Below are 20,131 nucleotides of genomic sequence, written 5' to 3' on the forward strand. Positions count from 1 at the left end.
ACGGGCGTGTCTTGTGGCCGTGTGAGCAAGTCAGTATGTATGCCTTGTTTTGTCACGTCCTAGACACACGGGCGTGTAATCTGCACTTGTTTGAAAAATGTTTAAATTTTGGAGAATTTTCTATTTGTTCAGTTTAGTCTCGACCCATTTCTAATACATGTTTAAGGTCACGATGACCTATATAAGGGTCTCTATATTTATGATTGATGTTTAATGCTTCAATGCTTATTTAATGAATGTTAATGTTTCGATTTTTCCTGGTAATGCCTTTAACCCTAGTTCGACAACGGATAAGGATTAGGGGTGCTACATTTTATTGGTATCAAAGTTATGGTTTAATCGGTTTTGGGACTACCATAGCGTATGTGAGTTTAGCTATACATGCCATATTTATGAACTATGATAGTCTGATGAATCCTGACATTAAAATGTGCTTTTATATAGCAAATGGATCCCGAAAGAGCTGTAGCAGACGATGTCGTAAGCAATGCGCCTGCTCCCGCGCAAGGGACAGTGCCATCTAATTCTTGATCGGCTACGAGTAGTGGGGATAGTGAGGCTAGACAAGCCTTCTATTAGATGATGAATGATTGGTTCACCCAATATATTAGAACCAATCTGGCTGTACAAAAACCTCCACCCCCGGTTAATTCTCCTCAAACTCTTGTTATACCACCAGTGAATCTGGTTTAGTTAAGTAGACCACCAGTCAATAAGATTAGAAAATATAGGGCTAAAGAGTTTCGAGCTACAACGAACAATGATGCTAAAAAAGCTTAGTTCTGGTTAGAGAACACGATAAGATTGTTTGATGAATTGTCTTTGAGTCCTAAAGAATGCATAAAATGTACCGTTTCACTTCTGACAGATACGGTGTACCATTGGTGGAAAGCTTTGACATTTTTGGTTCCTAGTGAACGAGTTACCTAGGACTTCTTTCAAGCTGAATTTCGAAAGAAATACATTAGTCAGAGATTTATCGATCAAAAACGTAAAGAGTTTCTCAAGCTTAAACAAGGTCGTATGTCTTTCACAGAATACAAACGAGAATTCGTAAGATTAAGTCAATATGCTCTTGAATGTGTATCTACAAAAGCAATAATGTTCAAAAGATTCGAGGATGGCTTAAACGAAGATATTCGTTTGTTAGTCGGAATTCTAGAAATCAAAGAATTTGTTGTGCTTGTTGAATGAGCATGTAAAGATAAAGATCTCAAGAAAGATATAAGAAAAGCTAATTTTGAAGCTTAAGAGGTACAAAAGAGATTATCGGGTAAGTCATTTCAACCTGCAACAAAGAAATTCAGAGATGATAATAGCCGTTCAAAGGCTAGTGTGGGACATTCAAACAAAGATCGTGCTAGATTGCAGTCGAACTTCAAAGCTCCAGCCACGTCTGTTGCTAGTGTTGGTAATGCAAAGAATGGAAAACCTGAGTGTGATCAATGTGGAAGATGACATTTTGGAGAATGCTGGAGAAAGAGTAATAACCGAGCTTGTTACAGTTGTGGTTCACGAAATCATTTTATAAAAGATTGGCCAGATTTAGCTGAAAAAGATAATATTTAGAATCCGAGGCCAAGTGGCAATGCTGCTTGTGGTAGACCTCCTAGAAATACGGGAAATGTAAGTGGTAGTCAGAGAGGGACAAAAGATACAGTTGTTAGATTAGAGGCTCGTGCACCTGCCAGAGCCTATGCTATCCGAACCCATGAGGAAGCTTCGTCGCCAGATGTGATTACGGGTACATTTACTCTTTATGATACTTCTGTGACTACTTTGATAGACCCTGGAACAACACATTCGTATATATGCATGAACTTAGGGAACAATAAGAATTTTCTTGTAGAGTCTTCTGAATTTGTAATTAGAGTTTCAAACCCCCTCGGCAGATGTGTTTTGGTTGATAAAGTCTGCGAAAATTGTTTGTTAATGTTTCGAGACATTTGTTTTCTGCTAATCTGATGTTATTGCCTTTTGATGAATTTGATATAATTCTAGTATGGATTGGTTAACTTTGCATGATGCTGTTGTGAATTGCAAACGGAAAACTAATGACTTGAGATGTAAGAATGATGAAATAGTTAAAATTGAATCTGGTGATTTGAGTGGATTGCCTGCTATTATATCTTTGATAAAAGCTTTGAGTATGGTGAGAAAGGGTTGTGAAGATTATTTTGCATATGTGATTGATTCGAGAATGTCAGAAAAGAAAGTTGAATCTGTGCCTGTTGTTTGTGAGTTCCCTGATGTGTTTCCTGAAGAACTTCCAGGATTACCTCCGGTTAGAGAAGTAGAATTTGGCATTGAATTGGTATCTAGTACTACTCTGATTTCGATAGCTCCGTATAGAATGGTTTCGACTGAATTAAAAGAATTAACGTCTCAGTTGGAAGAGTTGACCGAAAGGGGATTTGTTAGACCGAGTTTCTCACCTTAGGGTGCTCCGGTTCTATTTGTGAAAAAAAAGATGGTACGATGAGAATGTGTATAGATTATCGTCAATTCAACAAAGTGACTATCATGAATAAATATCCTCTGCCCCGAATTGATGATTTGTTTGATCAATTGAAAGAAGCTGTTGTGTTTTTGAAAATAGATTTGAGATCAAGCTATTATTAGTTGAGAGTGAAAGAGTCAGACTTCCAAAAACTGCTTTTCGAACGAGGTACAGGCATTACAAATTCTTAGTTATGCCTTTCGAATTAACTAATGCACCTGTTATCTTTATGGATTTGATGAATAGAATTTTCAGACCATATCTAGATCAATTTGTTGTTGTATTCATTGATGACATATTGATTTATTCACGCGATGAATCTGTACATGCCGAGCATCTGAGGTTAGTGCTACAAATTCTATGAGATAAACAATTATATGCAAAGTTTAGTAAATGTGAATTCTGGTTGCGGGAAGTTGGTTTTCTGGGTGATATTGTATCTACATCTGGTATTCGAGTTGACCCGAGCAAGATTTCGGCTATTCTGGATTGGAAACCGCTGAAGAATGTCTCTGAAGTTCGTAGTTTTCTGGAACTCATCGGTTGTTATAGAAGGTTTGTAAAAGACTTTTCTACGATTGTGACTCCATTCACAAAGCTGCTTCAAAAATATGCTAAATTTGAGTGGTCTGAAAAGTGTCAGAACAACTTTGATCAGTTGAAAACTTTGTTTACTGAAGCTTCGGTATTGGTACAACCTAAATTGGGTAAAGAATTTGTGATATACAGTGATGCTTCGTTGATCGGTCTGGGATGTATTTTAATGTAAAAAGGCAAATTCATTGTTTATGCTTCGAGATAGTTGAAGCCGCGTGAAAAGAACTATTCGGCACACGATCTTGAGTTAGCCGCGATTGTGTTTGCTCTAAAGATTTTACGTCACTACCTATTCAGTGAGAAATGTCATGTTTATTTTGATCAAAAGAGTTTAAAATATCTGATGACTTAGAAAGATTTGAATCTGCGATAATGAAGATGGTTAGAACTGTTAAAAGACTACGAACATGTGATTGATTATCATCTGGGAAAAGCAAATGTTGTTGCTAATGCCTTGAGTCGAAAACCGTTGTTTGCTTTGCATGCAATGAATGCTCAATTTGGTTCTGTCCGATGATGGTTCAGTTTTAATTGAATTGAGAGCAAGACCTTTGTTCTTATAGTGGATTATCGAAGCTCAGAAGATTGATAATGAGATTTTAGCTAGAAGAGCTCAGTGTGATTTAGAGTCTGATTCAGAATTTAGAGTTGATAAAGATGATTGTCTGAGATTCCGAGATCAAATTCGTGTTCCTAGAAATCTGGAGTTAATTCAGATGATTTTGAGTGAAGCTCACAATATCGGTTATCTGTGCATCTGGGTAGTACGAAAATGTATAATGATCTGAAACAGTATTACTAGTGGTTTTGAATGAAAAGAGATATTTCTGACTTTGTTTTGAAATGTTTAATTTGTCAGCAAGTTAAGGCTAAACATTAGGTGCCATCTGGTTTGTTACAACCGATCATGGTTCCGGAATGGAAATGGGATCAAGTAATAATGGATTTTGTTTCTGGTTTACCCCTGTCTCCGAGAAAAAAGATGCTATCTGGGTTGTAGTTGATCGATTGACAAAATCAGCCCATTTTATTCCGGTACGATTTGATTACTCACTAGATAAGTTGGCTGAGTTATACATTTTCGATATTGTGAGATTGCACGGTGTGCCATTATCTATTGTATCAAATAGAGATCCGAGATTCACATCGAGATTCTGGAAGAAGTTACAAGATGCTCTAGGCACTAAATTGCATTTCATTATTGCTTTTCACCCGCAAACGGTATGGTCAATCTGAGCGGATTATTCAGATACTCGAGGATATGTTGAGATGTTGTATTCTTGAGTTTGAAGGTATGTCGGAACAATATTTTCCTTTGATTGAATTCGCTTATAATAATAGTTTTCAGTTGAGCATTAAAATGGCATCGCACGATTTATTCCGTACACCTTTGTATTAGACAGAGCTCAGTGAAAATAAGATTCATTGGATTGATTTCATAAAAGAAACTGAACAGAAAGTGAAAGTTAACCGAGATAGTCTGAAAACGGCTTCTGATAGTCAGAAATCATATGCAGATTTGAGAAGAAAAGATATTGAATTTAAGATCGGCGGCAAAATGTTTTTAAAGGTATCTCCATGGAAGAAAGTGCTTCGGTTTGGTAGAAAAGTCAAATTGAGTCCGAGGTTCATTGGACCATATGAGATTACTGAGTGTATTGGATCTGTAGCATATAAATTATTCTCGCCACCAGATTTAGAAAAGATTCATGATGTGTTTCACGTATCGATGCTTCGACAATATAGGTCTAAACTATCGCATGTGATTTCGCCGTCTGAGATTGAAATTCAGTCTGATATGACTTACGAAGAAAAGCTAATCCATATCTTAGCTCACGAAGTTAAAGAATTTCGAAATAAGAAAATTTCGTTAGTAAAAGTGATGTGGCATCTACACGGTATTAAAGAGGCCACATGGGAGCTTGAAGATGCTATGAGACAGCAATATCTGAAGTTGTTTAACCGTAAGTCTTTCAGGGACAAAAATCCTTAAAGGGGGAAGAATTATAACAGTCCAGTTTTGACCCTAGTCAAAATAGTTATTTTGGACCAAAAATCTGAGCTTGAGAAATGTTTTAATATTATTTTCCATGTTTATGATGTGTGAATTAGCATGTGTGAAAGTTTCATCTGAAAATTTAATCGTTTGTGTGCTTAATTTTTAAAAGGATCTAATCGCGTAAAATGTAAAAGTTGCTTGCTACTTGTTAAAAGTGCCTTTTTGACTTGGCTTTGTAAATGAGAGGTCCTTATGTGATTATTTTACCATTGGAAGTTTGAATTGATAAAAGGGCATGTGTTAGGTGAATGAATAATTTTATAACAAAGGGTAAAATTTTCATTTAGTTAATATGTTAATATGAATAAAACAAATGCATGAATTAGTGTTATATTCATCATCTTGGCAGATTATATCAAAGAAAAGAAGAAAAAAAATCAAGTTAGGGTTTGGCACTTTTATTGCTTGATTAAGGTACGATTTTGACTCGATTTTTGATAATTTCTATGTTTTTGTAATTGTTGCTTCGTATACTATTGAATCCATGCCACTCTTTTTGATTTTGTTAATGAATCTTAAATGTGCCATGGAGGAATTCATGAGCTTTATGATGTTATATGTTGAAATATAAAAGTTTGATGTTGGGTTTACATGTTTTGTCTTTGGATTTTTGATGAATTTGAGTAATTTGGGCTAAATTGTAAAAAATGTTATTTTGAGCGACTAAAATGTGAAATAAATGAAATGTATGGACTTGTATGAGAGCTATGAAAATTCGACTAAGCTTGTGTACAAACAACTTTTGTGTATTTTGTGATTTTGTGAATTAGGGACTAAAGTGTCGAAATGTGAAAATGTGAGGGCTAGTTTGTAAAATACCTTAGATATGCGTCTATGGATTGTTTTGAATTATTTGATGAATCAAAGGGTTAATTTTTAGTACATATAAATCAAGAAAAGAGGAATTAAAATTTAGACCGAGGGAAGTTAAAGGTTATTGAGTAAACAGTCTGAGTCGACAATTCCGAGTACGAGGTAAGTTCGTACGTAAAACATGATTTTACAAGTATATTTTAATGCTTTGATATTACATAAATTATATATATATTTTATTATAGATGAATACGATGATAAATCAACTATATTTGGCACTATGTGTGCGATCCAAAATAGCTTCGGCTACATGAGGCACTAAGTGTGCGATACCGATATATCTTTGGTTAATTCAGATGGTACTAAGTGTGCAGAATTATTATAGCTTCAGCTAATCTTTAAATCACTAAGTGTACGGATGTTTAAAGTATGAATAATCTTCGGAAAGTCTTAAAATATCTGAACGAGAGGTGAAAATGAAAATGAATGAATACTGGAAGGTTCTGGTATGTATGATACCTATGTGGTAGATGGTATTATGTATATAAAGTTCATTGATTTGGTATAAACATAAGGATGGTGTTGGTATAGAATTGATAGATGAATTGAGAATTTATAAGTACTTATGTGTTGATGTTTAATATTTTATATACTGTTGATGATTTTTGGTATGAGCTTACTAAGCTTTTAGAAGGTTACTTTGTGTGTGTGTGTTTGCATTATTTTATAGATACCGAAGCTACTGTGAGTTTGGGGATTGTCAAGGATCATCATCACACTACCAAACCTTATTTTGGTACTTTGAAAATGTATATATATTAAAGTATGGCATGTATAGGCCAGAAGTGTTTAGATTATGTTTTGTGATTGTATATATTTAGCCATGTGATATGGCTTGGTATGGATGTGATTATGATATGGTTTTGGTATATGATTTATGAGGCAATATGATGCATTTAGTGTGTTTGTGTATGAATATAAGAAATGGTAAGATATGTAAGCTTTTGGCATGTGTTAGCTATGGTAAGTGATAAGGTTTGGTCATGAAGTTGAAACTTATGTTTGGTATGATTTTATTTTAGATTTGTTATGATTTGGTTGATGTATTGAGATGGAAATTTGGTTGGCAATGATATGTCATGAATGGCTTATGTTTTAGTTGTGAATTGGTCATATAATGTTATGCAAATATGCTTGGTTTGGTGCTTGCAGGTTTGACCCAACTGGGGTGGCAAGTTGGCTATTCAAATGGCCTATTTTTGTCCATACGGGCAGGGACACGGGCGTGTGTCTCAACTGTGTGCGACACACGGCTTTGTTGCACAACCGTGTTTCCCCTGGGGTACCCTACAATTGTAAGTCAGGCTTGAGCAAGGCCAAGGCACAAGGACGTGTGGCTAGCCGTGTGGCTCAAGACAGATTCGACCACAGCCAAAGTACACAGGCATGTCTTATGGCTTTATGGGCAAGTCAGTAAGTATGCCCTGTTTTGTCACTGCCCAGACACACGGGCATGTCTAATGTCGTGTAAGGTACATGGCCTGTTCACTTGGGTGTGTGACATGTACTTGTTTGAAAAATGTTTAAATTTTAAAGAAATTTTGTATGTGTTTGGTTTAGTCCCGACCTCTTTCTAATACATGTTTAAGGTCTCGATGACCTATATAAGGGACTCTATATTGATGATTGATCTTTAATGCTTCGATGCTTATTTAATGAATGTTAATGTTCTGATTTTTTCCGGTAATGCCTTTAACCCTAGTTCGGCAACGAATACGGATTAGGGGTGTTACAGTTGATTAGTCCCTAATATTACAATTTTTGCTATTTAACCCTGGTAAGTTCGTATGATTTAATTTAGTATAATTTATAATACTATATCGACTTGTGATTTATGATTTGTTAATATGTATATATATAATTAAATTGTATCAAATTGATTTAATGTGAGAAAAGTAATTAAATTATAAAGTATTTCATGTTTTTACGTATTAAGCCCGGATGAACGTAGGATAGGATACAATTGGCATGCCAATAGGTTATTTTGTATGTTGTACATGATTCACTTTTGATGAAATGATGATTCTTGAATTGTTATTATACACTAAATATACTAGAGTCAACCATTTGTTGCGGATTACCGACTTATATTAATGGTGTTTCTAACGTATTTCTGGGGCAGATGTAAAGCCTAGGGGCTTGGCACTTGGTGCCTAGGCATGTTTCTAATGGGATGTTAACCTACGTGTTAGGCACTTAGTGCCCAGGTGTGTTTTTGGTTGGATTAGCTCGGTTGAGCATTTTGGCATGTCTTGGGTCGATAACCATGTATCTGTAACTGTTTATATCATTCATCGGGTAAATTTTCAATGGTTAAATGATATGGTTTTGATATGTAATTGTTATTTGATTATAATGCCATGTTAATGACTTGTATACGATTCCAAAATTTTTGATATTATATCATGACTTTATAATGTTTGTTATTAAATAACTCATTTATATAAACCTCACATGTTGAATGCTTGTGGTTGACAAGGTTAATATTTGTTAAAGAGATTGATAATTATTAAACTATTTTTTCAAGGTAAGTTATATCATTTGGACATGTGAACTAACTAAGCTCCTTGAAGCTTACTCGTCTTGTTTTTACTATTTTCTTGTTGATATTATTTTGCGGAACCAGGAAATCGGACCGAGTTGAAGTTGACACTACCGAGCTATCTTTCGATAGACTTTGAAAATGTTTATTTTGGGATATGTGGCATGTAATATGAGTGAAGTAATGTACATAAGTGTTTGGTGTATTTAAACTATATTTGCGATTTCTTAGCCATATGAATTTGCTAATATCATGATGTGGTTGATGTGGTATGTGATGATAAAATGGTTGAGATGGTTTTGAAAGTTTAATTGCATGATTGATGGAATATTAAATGTCATATATGTATAGTTGGTCATTGGTTATTTGTTTAATGCTTAATAGTTATTATATTGTACTTTGATTGTTGATTTGGGATGTTTTAGTTGATTAAGTGAGTTGGAATAGTTGTTGTTGATTACATGTCTATATATATACTTTGATATATGGTTTGTTGGATGGTAATGAATTGGTGACATTTGACATTCTGTATAAAATTGTTAGGAAAGTTTGAATTGGTTAGAAAATAACATTGGATGTTTGTTTGGATTGTCATTTGTGATGGTGCCCTATGACATATTGGTTAAAACTAGACAAATGACCTATTTTGGTATGTTTTTAATAGGTTGAATGATTGGTAAATGATATAATTGTACCTTAAGTAAGTATGAAATGTTTGACATGTTATTTAAGGTGCATTTCAGGTCACACACGGTTGAACAGCACAGTCATGTCCCATAGCACATGGCATGGCCACACAGCTTTGTGACCCCTATTTTTTATTTTTTACCTTACTTCTCTGTTTTGTTTTGAATTAATCTTTGCTTGTTTCTAAACTTACTCTAAGATGTATAGGCTCAATTTAAGCCCCATTTTTGAATGAATAGCATGATTATTGATTATTATTTAAAGATAAATTTTGAATTGAAATAGCAATTGTTTGTCTTTTTAATTGTCGTAGAATTCCATAACCCTAATCAGGAATGGCGATGGGTGAGGGGTGTTACATTTAGTTGTATCAAAGCTACAGTTTAGTCAAATTTTGGAATGAACATAACATGTAATGCCCCAAAAATCCTTAATATTTATTTTCCTATGTTTTTGTTATATAAATACATGTCTGCTTCAGTGGTTAAGTGTCCTGGGAAGTGTCTGAGAAGTCTTGGGTTCAAGCCTTGGCTTGTGCAAAAGTTTTGTTTTAATTGAATAAACCCCTACCTCTATCCAGTAGGTTCATAAATAATTATTGATAAAATATGTCAGAATGGTCCTACTGGTTTGGTGGTAAAGTGGAGTGTAAATAAGCTGGAGGTTTGGAGTTCGAGTCCGGTTTATGCAAGGGAGTTTTATTTTGCAGCTAGTACCATGGGAGTGTTCTAGCTTAGCCAAACCTCTAAACAGTTTGTGCGGAGTTCAAATTAGATGTTTGAGAGATTGAAGGAGTGTTTTGAGGAGTGGATCAAGAGATTGGAAGAGAGTTTTGAGGAGTGGATCAAGGAAAGGGGGGAGTAGGGGTGCCAAAATTGAATTCTTTCTCAAAAATTCAGCTTGGTTTTTATTTCCCTCAATATTTGGTCATCTATCTTCTATCTTGCCGAATTTTCTTACTACCTTCTTCAATTTTTTTTTCCATTCTCCTATTTTCTCTTCTTCAAGCCCTCTATTTCTGCCGATTTTTCTATTGGTTTTGTTTCTGTCCCTAGCCTATCTTAATTGCTTCCTTCCCTTATTGGTCTATTTTGCTGCTGGCATTACCATCAAGTTGTAGCCCCATTACTATTTTTCATTCCCTTCTCCCATTGTCGTATATTAAGTCTTTGCTATTGTCCTAATTTTTATTTCCTGGCTTCACATCCTCAGTGAATTTTCCATCGATTTCTTTTCCGTTTCACTGCTATTTTTGTGTTTTCTTTCATTGGCTGAACATTCTTCTTCTTTTCATTCCTCCATTCTTTCTTTTTATCGATTCTGTTCTTTCTCTTACGCACAACTTCTGATTTCCGTTAGTTCGTTAAGTCTTTTGGTAGGAGGCGAGAGTGTATTTTCAATTGTTAAATTGTGTTGTGTAACATCCTGAATTACGGCCTAGTCAGAATAGTAGTTTCGAGACCACAAATTCCAGATAAAAATAATTATTTTATGATTCTCATGAGGTTTATATTATGAATGCATGTTTGTGTGAAAGTTTCATGAAGAAATTCTATGCATAATCTAATTGCATTTTAGGGATCAAATTGAATAAAGTGCAAAACTTGCATTCTAGAAGCTTTAAGCATGAAATTGCTTTAGATTATGAATTAGAAGGTCGTAATTAGCAATTTGACCAATTTTATAATTTTGGGAAAAAAAGGACATGTATGGGAAAAATGTAAAAGAGAAACCCTAGGGGTATTTTAGTCATTTGGTAATTAAAAGAATAAAAAGGGAAAAGTAAGTCAAAATTGGTGTCCATCTTTTTCTTTCATCGCCAAAAATTGCAAGACACCATAGCTAGGGTTTGTTCAACATTTCCAAGCTTGATTGTAAGTGCATCCTAGCCCCGTTTTTAATGTTCTTTGTATTTTTGAAGTCCTTGAAGCGTGACCTACCCATTTCTAGCTATATTTTAAGCTAGGGTTCATGTATAAAATTTGACCCATGTGTAGCATGTATGTATTTTGATGACTAATGAAGGAATATGAATGTTTGATGCAAGATAAACATCTTTTACTACGTGATTTTTAGTGAAAGCACCTAAACAAGGGACTTGTTTGTAAAAGCGTAAAATAAAATAGTAATAATGTGAAATAATAGAAAATATGGGCTGAATAAGCTTAGTAAAGGCTCGGCTAGGCTTGCGTAACCAAGAAAATGCATGCATTTCATTTTACGATTCTAGGGACCCAAATGCAAATATGTGAAAGTTTAGCGGTCAAAATGTAAAATTTAAAAGTATGATTTATGGACCCATTTGAACAATGTGAATAATAAATAAGTTAAATTTGGCATTATAGATCAAGAAAAACGTGAACCAGGACTTGATCGAGGAAAGAATAAAGTACACAATGATTAAGCTCGATTATCATCATTTTGTACCGAGGTAAGTAGCTATGCAAATAATGTGGTGTTGTGGTATGTTTTAATGTTTTAATATTTTAAACTAAATTTTTTATTGTAAATACGAGTTATATACTTGCTGATTGTTATGAAAGTATGAATTTTATTATGGACATTATCCACGACGTTATGAGCAAGTCTGATGCAGATATTATATGTAAGTGAGGAAAAATCCCGTTTGAACCTTAGGAATAGTTTAGGATACAAGTGACATGTTACTAGAAACTAAGACGTCCGAACTCGTTGAGTGGTCCGGGTTTGTAAGATATGTGGCATCTAAGCTTGTTTAGAAGTCCGAGTTCATTATGGATGCGAGCATCCGAGCTCATTGAGAGGTTCGAGTTCATAATGGATACGATTCATGTAACATCTAAGCTCATTAAGAGATCCAAGTTCATTATGGATGTGTTACATGTTATGTGGTAGCTTTGGCTACGTTTGTATATGAGACACTTATGTGCAAGGTTTCCGCGTATCCAATAGTATTCCGAGAGTTCAACGGGTAATGTAATGAATGTAATGAGAGTCCTGAGAAGGACACATGAAAGAGGTATGGTTATGGATACTTTACGATGAGTACAAGTATGTATTCTAAACCTATGAGTAATGCCTTAATAAAGATCGATTTACGATGAGTAAGTATATATGTGCGCATGATGAGTAAGTAGAAAGGTTTAAATGATAAATAACCTTTATGTGTATGTTGCTATGTTTTTGCATGCTGATTCCTTACTACCATTTCATATTATTTGTATGTGGACTTACTAAGCTTTTGTAACACCCCGTGCCCGAGACCGTTGCCGGAGTCGAACACGAGGTGCTGACCGACTTAGTTCATTTACTTTGTTTTCACAGTCCATTAAAAAAAATTCCAGACAGGCTGGCTAACCGCGTCACTGTCGCCTTAAAAATCATATCTCGAGTTCCAAAACTCGAAATCTGATTCCATAAATTTTCCCTGAAATTAGACTCATATATCCATCTGTGGATTTATTTCTAGAATTTTTGGTTGGGCCAATTGGTACAGTTTATTAGTTAAAGTCTCCCCTGATTCTGGGTTCGACTACTCTGACCTTCACGTATTATGACTTGGATATCTCCCTGTACAGAGCTTAAATACTCATGACGTTTGTTTCTACTGAAACTAGACTCAAAGGGGAATCTATACATATAAGGCATGACTTCTAATTATCTCTGGATAATTTATGGTAAATTTTCAAAGTCGAAACAGGAGATCCAGAAACCGTTCTGGCCCTGTTTCACGAGAACTTTAATATCTCTTAATATACTGTTCATATGATTGTTTCGTTACTTTAATATGAAAATAGATTCATCAAGGTTCGATTACATAATTTATTCACTATTTAATTCCATTCCTACAAATTTTAGTGATTTTTCAAATCCACACCACTGCTGCTGTCAGCATCTGTTTTCAAGGTAAACTTTACCTATTTCGTGGTTACCATGGACCAAATAGAGTTTTGTCATACATAGGTCCACATATGATCATATTTAGCCATTCCAATGGCTGATCATTTGCCCAACACTTCCATTCCAGTCCATAGTCACATCATGAAACCATATATATATACATAAACACAAATGGTCTAATGCCATACTCCACTTCTACGAGCCATTTTCGCATGGCTGTACACACATACATCACAAAAAGTACTTGAAAAACAACAAAGGGTAGTCCTATACATGCCATATCCAGAGTTCAACTAAAAGAGTACCCAAAGGGCTTTGATAGTGTGGATGACTTCGACTTTGATGATCCCGAATCCGATATCTAACGAACAAAATCTATAAAACAGAGAGCCAAAGCAACGGGGTAAGCATTTTAAAGCTTAGTAAGTTTCAAGTAATGAAATCGGCTTTGACTAAAGTATTACATTCACATAGCTAAATGAATCACTTTATTAATACACATTCTCATAAGCATACTTCCTTCACACTTCATCAACATATACACATAAGGTATTAACCTATCTAAAAGCCGAAAGTTCGTTAGTCGATTGAACGAATACTATTTTAAACGAATCGACTTTTCCGATGCACATGCAAACATACCTTATCGTTTGGGTTTTTCGAGCGTATTAATTGAATTTATTATAGCACAACACGCTCACCTTCGAACCCAAGTTTCTTCGGAATTTAGCCGGATATAACCACAAGCACAATTGCCTTCGGGTCTTAACCCGGGTATAGCAACTCGCACAAATGCCTTCGGGTCTTAGCCCGGATATATCAACTCGCACAAATGCCTTCGGGTCTTAGCCCGGATATATCAACTCGTACAAATGCCTTCGGGTCTTAGCCCGGATAAAATCACTAGCATAAATGCCTTCGGGACTTAGCCCGGATATCATTCAAATGCTCATGCACACATATATCAATAATCATGACACATCCATATTTCATTTTCGTTACTAAGGCTCAAACACAAAACATTTATTAAACCTTTCCAATTTCGGCTCAATAGCCACACACAAAGAGCATGATTTCAATTGGCTTTATAACATAGTCTCTATGCACATTCGGCTATCCGTCATAGTATGACTAATCATTTCAATATAATTCAAGTAGGGTCATTACTCGAAGACTTGCCTCGGATGTTGTCGAACGGTTTCGACGGCTATTCGACCACTTTTTCCTTCCCTTTATCGGATTTAGTTCCCCTTTGCTCTTGAGCTTAATTCAAACAAATTTAACTCATTAAAGTCTCATTTTGCTAGCTTATGGCCGAATATGACAAGGAGTTTGATAGGTCATATGGCCACCTTTTAGCTCAAATACACAATGGTCATACGCATTTTTAATCACATCAAGCAATTTAATACAATTCATTCGATCATCAAAAGAGAAGCTCAAGGTACTTAGCCCATATATACATTAGACATTAGAGTCACATATGTACGAAATTATGAATCGAATTCAACATACTAGCTAAAATTTCCCTTAGCCGAATTTTCTAAGTCAAGATAAAGCCATCAATATGCTTACCTATGGCCGAACATACACATCAACTTATGTACTCATTCATGTGGCCGAACATACATGTCTATGTTGAGGCCGATTGCAACACTCAATACATTCTACAAGTATGGTCACTTGTATTGACTAAACACCATTTTGTTTCAAGTTCAAAACTTGGCCCATACACATATATACACTAGTAAAGCATCCTCTCCCTTTCCATCAATTCAACACATGCATTACTCATTAATATACAAAAATTATATTCGGCCTTAGCACACAACTTGCTAGCCGATTCTTCTCCATCTAGCAACTAATGCACATATGTGCTCATTTGTTAGACTCTACTTCATCTAACAACAACCATATTTTCCCTTCTACTTCCTACCATGGCCAAATGCATCACAACACCATACCATTTCAATTTTTGGTCATGGTTAAACAAAGAACTTAATGTCTCACTCAAAAATGCTAAAAATAAGATTCAAGAATCATCAATCCACCATCACATGCACCATTACAAAGCTTCACTTTTAGCATGCAAATGATATCAACACCAATCCACCTTGGCCGAATATCATCTCCATGACATAGTAAAGATTTGAACCATGGGCTATTTAGAACTCAAGCTAACTAAAACATGCATGCATCTCATGGAACATCATCAAACATACCTTAGTCTATCAAACCACCATAGCCGATTTCCTCAAAGCTCTTTTTCCTTCTTTTTCTTTCTCCTATTCGGCCAAGAACAACATGAGAGCTTTTCTCTTCTTTTTTCTTTTTTTTTTGGTCATGCATGAGAATGATGAACACATTTTTTTCTCTTTGTTTTCTTCCTTCAATTTCTTATTAGTTTATTGCCCATGCTTCTTATTTTATTCTTCCATTAACACAACATGTTTCATGACATGTTTTGCCCATCATCCCTTGTCATGGCCGGCCACTAGTACTTAAATGGGGGGAAATTGACATGCAAGTCCACCCCTTTGATTACATGCACTATTAGGCCACTTGCATTTGCCTAGCACATTTCTAAATTTTCTCACATAAGTCCTATCAACTAAATTCACATGCAATTAACTAAATCGAAGCTTAAAACTTTCACACATTTATATTCAAATATTTTAGGCAATAATTATCACATTCAAATAATTTGGTGACTCGGTCTAGCGGTCCCGAGACCGCTTTCCGACTAGGGTCACTTTAGGGCTGTCACAGCTTTAATACTTACTTCGCTCTCTTTCCATCCTTTGTAGTTTCGTCAAGCTAGCTCAGGGATCAGAAGCTGGCAGAGTATTCGATCACACTATCAAAAGACTATTGGGTACTGTGAGATTATAATTTTGAGTATGGCATGTATAGGAGACTTGGTTATTTTGTGATATGTGTCATGCTATTTGGAAAAATTGTGAAGGCCCATTATAATGAAGAGTCATTTTGTAATGGCCATGTGATATGGCTCATATTTGATCATTTGGGTTGTAATCTAATTACCCATGCATGCACTTGCTAGTGTCTTGATGGTAAAATATGTTATTGCTTGGTGAGTGCATGATAATGATGCGATATGTTGTTGATCGATGAATGTATGGTAAAGTATGAATTGGGATAAGGGATGGCCTAATGGCTTAAAATGACTATAAGTATGAATGCCTCTAGATGGTGTAACAAATGAATGTGCATTAAGATGACTTTATGAAGAGGTGAGAGTGCCATGATGTGGAATATTTGTATGCTTGAATATGTCATGTTGTATGTTATAAAGTATGTTTGAATGTATAAGTGACTATGGATGACTATTGGCTTGGAAAATAGCCTTTAAATGGTCTATACGAGTAGACACGGGCATGTGTCTAGACTGTGTGTGACACACGGTCTGCCCCATGAGTGTGTTGGGCGGCCGTGTGTTCCCTGCACCTAGAATTTTTAGGTCAGTATGCATGGTAGTAAACACACAGGCAGAGGCACGGCCGTGTCTCTCAACCATGTGGAGGACACAGCCTAGCACATGAGCGTGTGCCTTAGCCGTGTGCCCCTAAATGCATGATGAAGTCATAAGCAGAATGCTCAGGTTTTTAGACATGGGCGATGATACAGGTGTGTCTAGGCCATGTAAAAGACACGGGCCAAAGACACAAGTGTGTGCACGGCCGTGTGAAAACCCGTGTAGGTTCGAAATGGAAAATAAATTCAATTAATTTCACACAGGTAAAGGACACAGGCGTATCCGAAGCACACAGACGTGTCCCAAGCACACAAGCGTGCATTGTCTCGACACGGGCGTGTGAGCCTTAAACCTAGGAATTTTCCTATGATTTTCTTAAGCTCTCGATTTAGTCTCGGACCATTCTTAATGCATGTTTTGGGTCTCGTAGGCCCATAATAGGGACACTATAAATGTCTTTGATTGGTTTAAATTTGGGATGAAATTTTATAGCTCGTGTTTTTTCCGAAAATGTCATGTTTGCATACGGTAATGCCCCGTACCTTATCCCGATTTAGGGTAAGGGTAAGGGGTGTTACATTTAATGGTATCAGAGCTATGGTTTAGTCGATTCTCGAACTAACCTAGCATATTTGGATCTAGCTATACATGTCATACATATATATATAAGTAATGATAGTGTGGCGACTCCTGGCAATATTAAAATGTGTTTTCATATAGCAAATGGATCCCGATAGAGCAGTGGTGGATGACATAGAAAGTAGCGCTCCTACTCCAGTGGAAGGAGTGGTGCCATTTGAAAGTAGACCTGAAATTGTCAATAGAGGGGAAAGAGGCAGAGAGGCTTTCCCCCACATGATGAATGCATGGTATATGGAGTTTGTTCGAACGAACCCAAATGCTCAATCTACCCTACCTCCCCCAAATCCTCAACCTGCACTTGTGATGCCTCAACATATGGATTTCGTGAGATTTTCTAGAACACTTATTGATAGAATTCAGAAACAAGGTGCCGAAGAATTTAGGGCAAATGCCAGTGATGACCCAGAAAGAGCATAGTTCTGGTTAGAGAACTCGATACGGGTATTTGATGAATTGTCATATACACCCGATGAGTGCTTAAAATGTGCCATATCCCTGTTGTGAGATACACGTATCACTGGTGGAGAACGCTGATTTCTGTGGTACCACTGGAGAGGGTTACTTGGGAATTCTTTCAAGAGGAATTTTGAAAGAAATACATTAGTGAAAGATTCATCGAACAGAAGCATAAGGAATTCCTAGAATTGAAATAGGGTCGTATGACGGTCAGTGAATATGAGAGAGAATTCATCACACTTAGCAAATATGGTAGGGAGTGTGTACCCTCCGAAGCTAAGATGTGTAGAAGATTTGAAGATGAGCCCAATGAGGATATTAAGACATTAGTGGGTATTCTCGAGTACAAAGAATTTGTGGTACTTGTTGAACGAGCTTGTAAAACTGAAGACTTGGTTAAAGAGAGGAAGAATGTCGAGTCTGATGCAAGAGATACAAGAAAGAGGTACATGATTAAGTCCTTTCCATTCTAGTCTAAGAAGTCTAGAGAGATGTATTCTCGTTCACATGTGTCAGCTGGACATTCATACGGGAATCGTAAAAAGCAGTATTTAGGTTTTGGATCTCTGGCTACGTTTGTAGCAAGTGTGGGTAACGTTAAACCTCCCAAGTCTGAATGTCTGTAATGTGGTAGATGTCATTCTGGCAACTATAGAGTGAGTGAAGGATCGTGTTTTAAATGTTGTTCTTTAGACCACTTTATAGAGGACTGTCCGGGGATGGTGGAAAAAGAAAGATTTTACAGTCCAAGTCTGAATGGCGTAGCTTCTAGGGGAAGACCCTCGAGAAATGTCAAGAATATGTCCGGTAGTAAGAATGTGACGTGAGATACAGCAGTGAGGTCTGAAGGCAGGGCTCTGGCTAGAGCCTAGGCTAGACGTGCACGTGAAAACGTAACTTCTCCTGATGTGATCACTAGTAAATTTTCTCTCTATGATACTATTGTTATTGCTTTGATAGACTCTGGCTCCATTCATTTGTATGTGTGTATGAAATTGGCATCTAGTCTGAATATTCATGTCGAGTCTATAGAATTTGTAATTAAGGTCTCTAACCTGTTACGAAAGCATGTGATAGTTGATAAAGTATGCAAGAAATGTCCTTTGATGGTTAAAGATCATTGTTTTTCGGCCGATTTAATGTTGTTGCCATTTGACAAATTTGAAGTCATACTAGGTTTGGATTGGTTGACACTATGAATGTGTTTGATTGGTTTTAATTTAGGATGAAATTTTATAGCCTATTTTTTTCCGAAAATGTCATGTTTGCGTACGGTAATGCCCCGTACCTTGTCTCAGTCTCGGGTACAGGTAAGGGGTGTTACATGTTATGTTTCTGACTCTCTGTTGTGTCAAACTTTGATTGGCAGCATCAAATCGCATTGAACTTTGTCTACCTGCGGAGTTGTAGGCTACATCGGTTGGAGCAGTGGGAGTAAGTAACATTAATGAATTTGTTTGGGGTTGTTTTTGTATTACTAGCTCTAAGCATAAACTATTGTTGATCATAGGATTGCTAATCTTTTAGGTGTGTTGAAACTCGGGAGAGATGTGTACCAGGAATCATAACCAGGTGTGTAAACACAACCTTGACTATGGAAATCGGCAAAATCCAAAGTAAGTGAACGACGACGCCACAAGGGCATGCGCTCACTCCTGTGGTAGTCCATGTGACTAAACATGGGCGTGTGATCAATGAAGCCGGCCATGTACAATTTCATGGGCTGGGTCGAATTGGGCCGTGTGGGCCCCACACGGGTGAACCACACTGACGTGTGGGAATATTGGACCAGGTTGTGTGATCCACACGACCAAGGCCATTTTGGGCCGTATGGCCACACGGGCATGTGGGCCCACATGGGCCCACAATATGAGCTATGAGCCCATTTTCACTATTTGACTGCTAAGGTTTAGGGTTGCCCAAGACAACTGTGGACCTATTGTTGGGTCGGTAAGCTTACCTAGACCTCCTAATTGATTGAATGATTATTATGCCCCTATGTGATGTATCGAACTATATTCATGTATGACTATATTTTAGCATGCTATTTTTACCTGTATTGAGTACATGTATAATACTATGGTATTACACGACATGTTTGCATGATTGATTGCATGGTTAAGGGTATATTATGGTTGGAGGAAGTGTACTGTACTGGCAGCTCAGCTGTAAGTTACTGTTTAGTGCCACAACTGGTACTACTTGGAGTGTAGCGATGGGTGGGTTGATTATATCCCCACATGGAGTGTAGGGTTGGATGGAGATGGAGTGTAGAGGCTGCTTGGGTAGGATTTCCTAATTGCATATCTGAATCGTTACTGTTACTGAGATGGGCTTAGGCCAAAATTGTTATTGATATTGTAATGGGCTAAGGTCCTAACTAAAACTGAACCGTTACTA

This window comes from Gossypium hirsutum, chromosome A06, assembly GCF_007990345.1.
Source record: "Gossypium hirsutum isolate 1008001.06 chromosome A06, Gossypium_hirsutum_v2.1, whole genome shotgun sequence".
In the NCBI taxonomy this organism is placed as follows: Eukaryota; Viridiplantae; Streptophyta; class Magnoliopsida; order Malvales; family Malvaceae; genus Gossypium; species Gossypium hirsutum.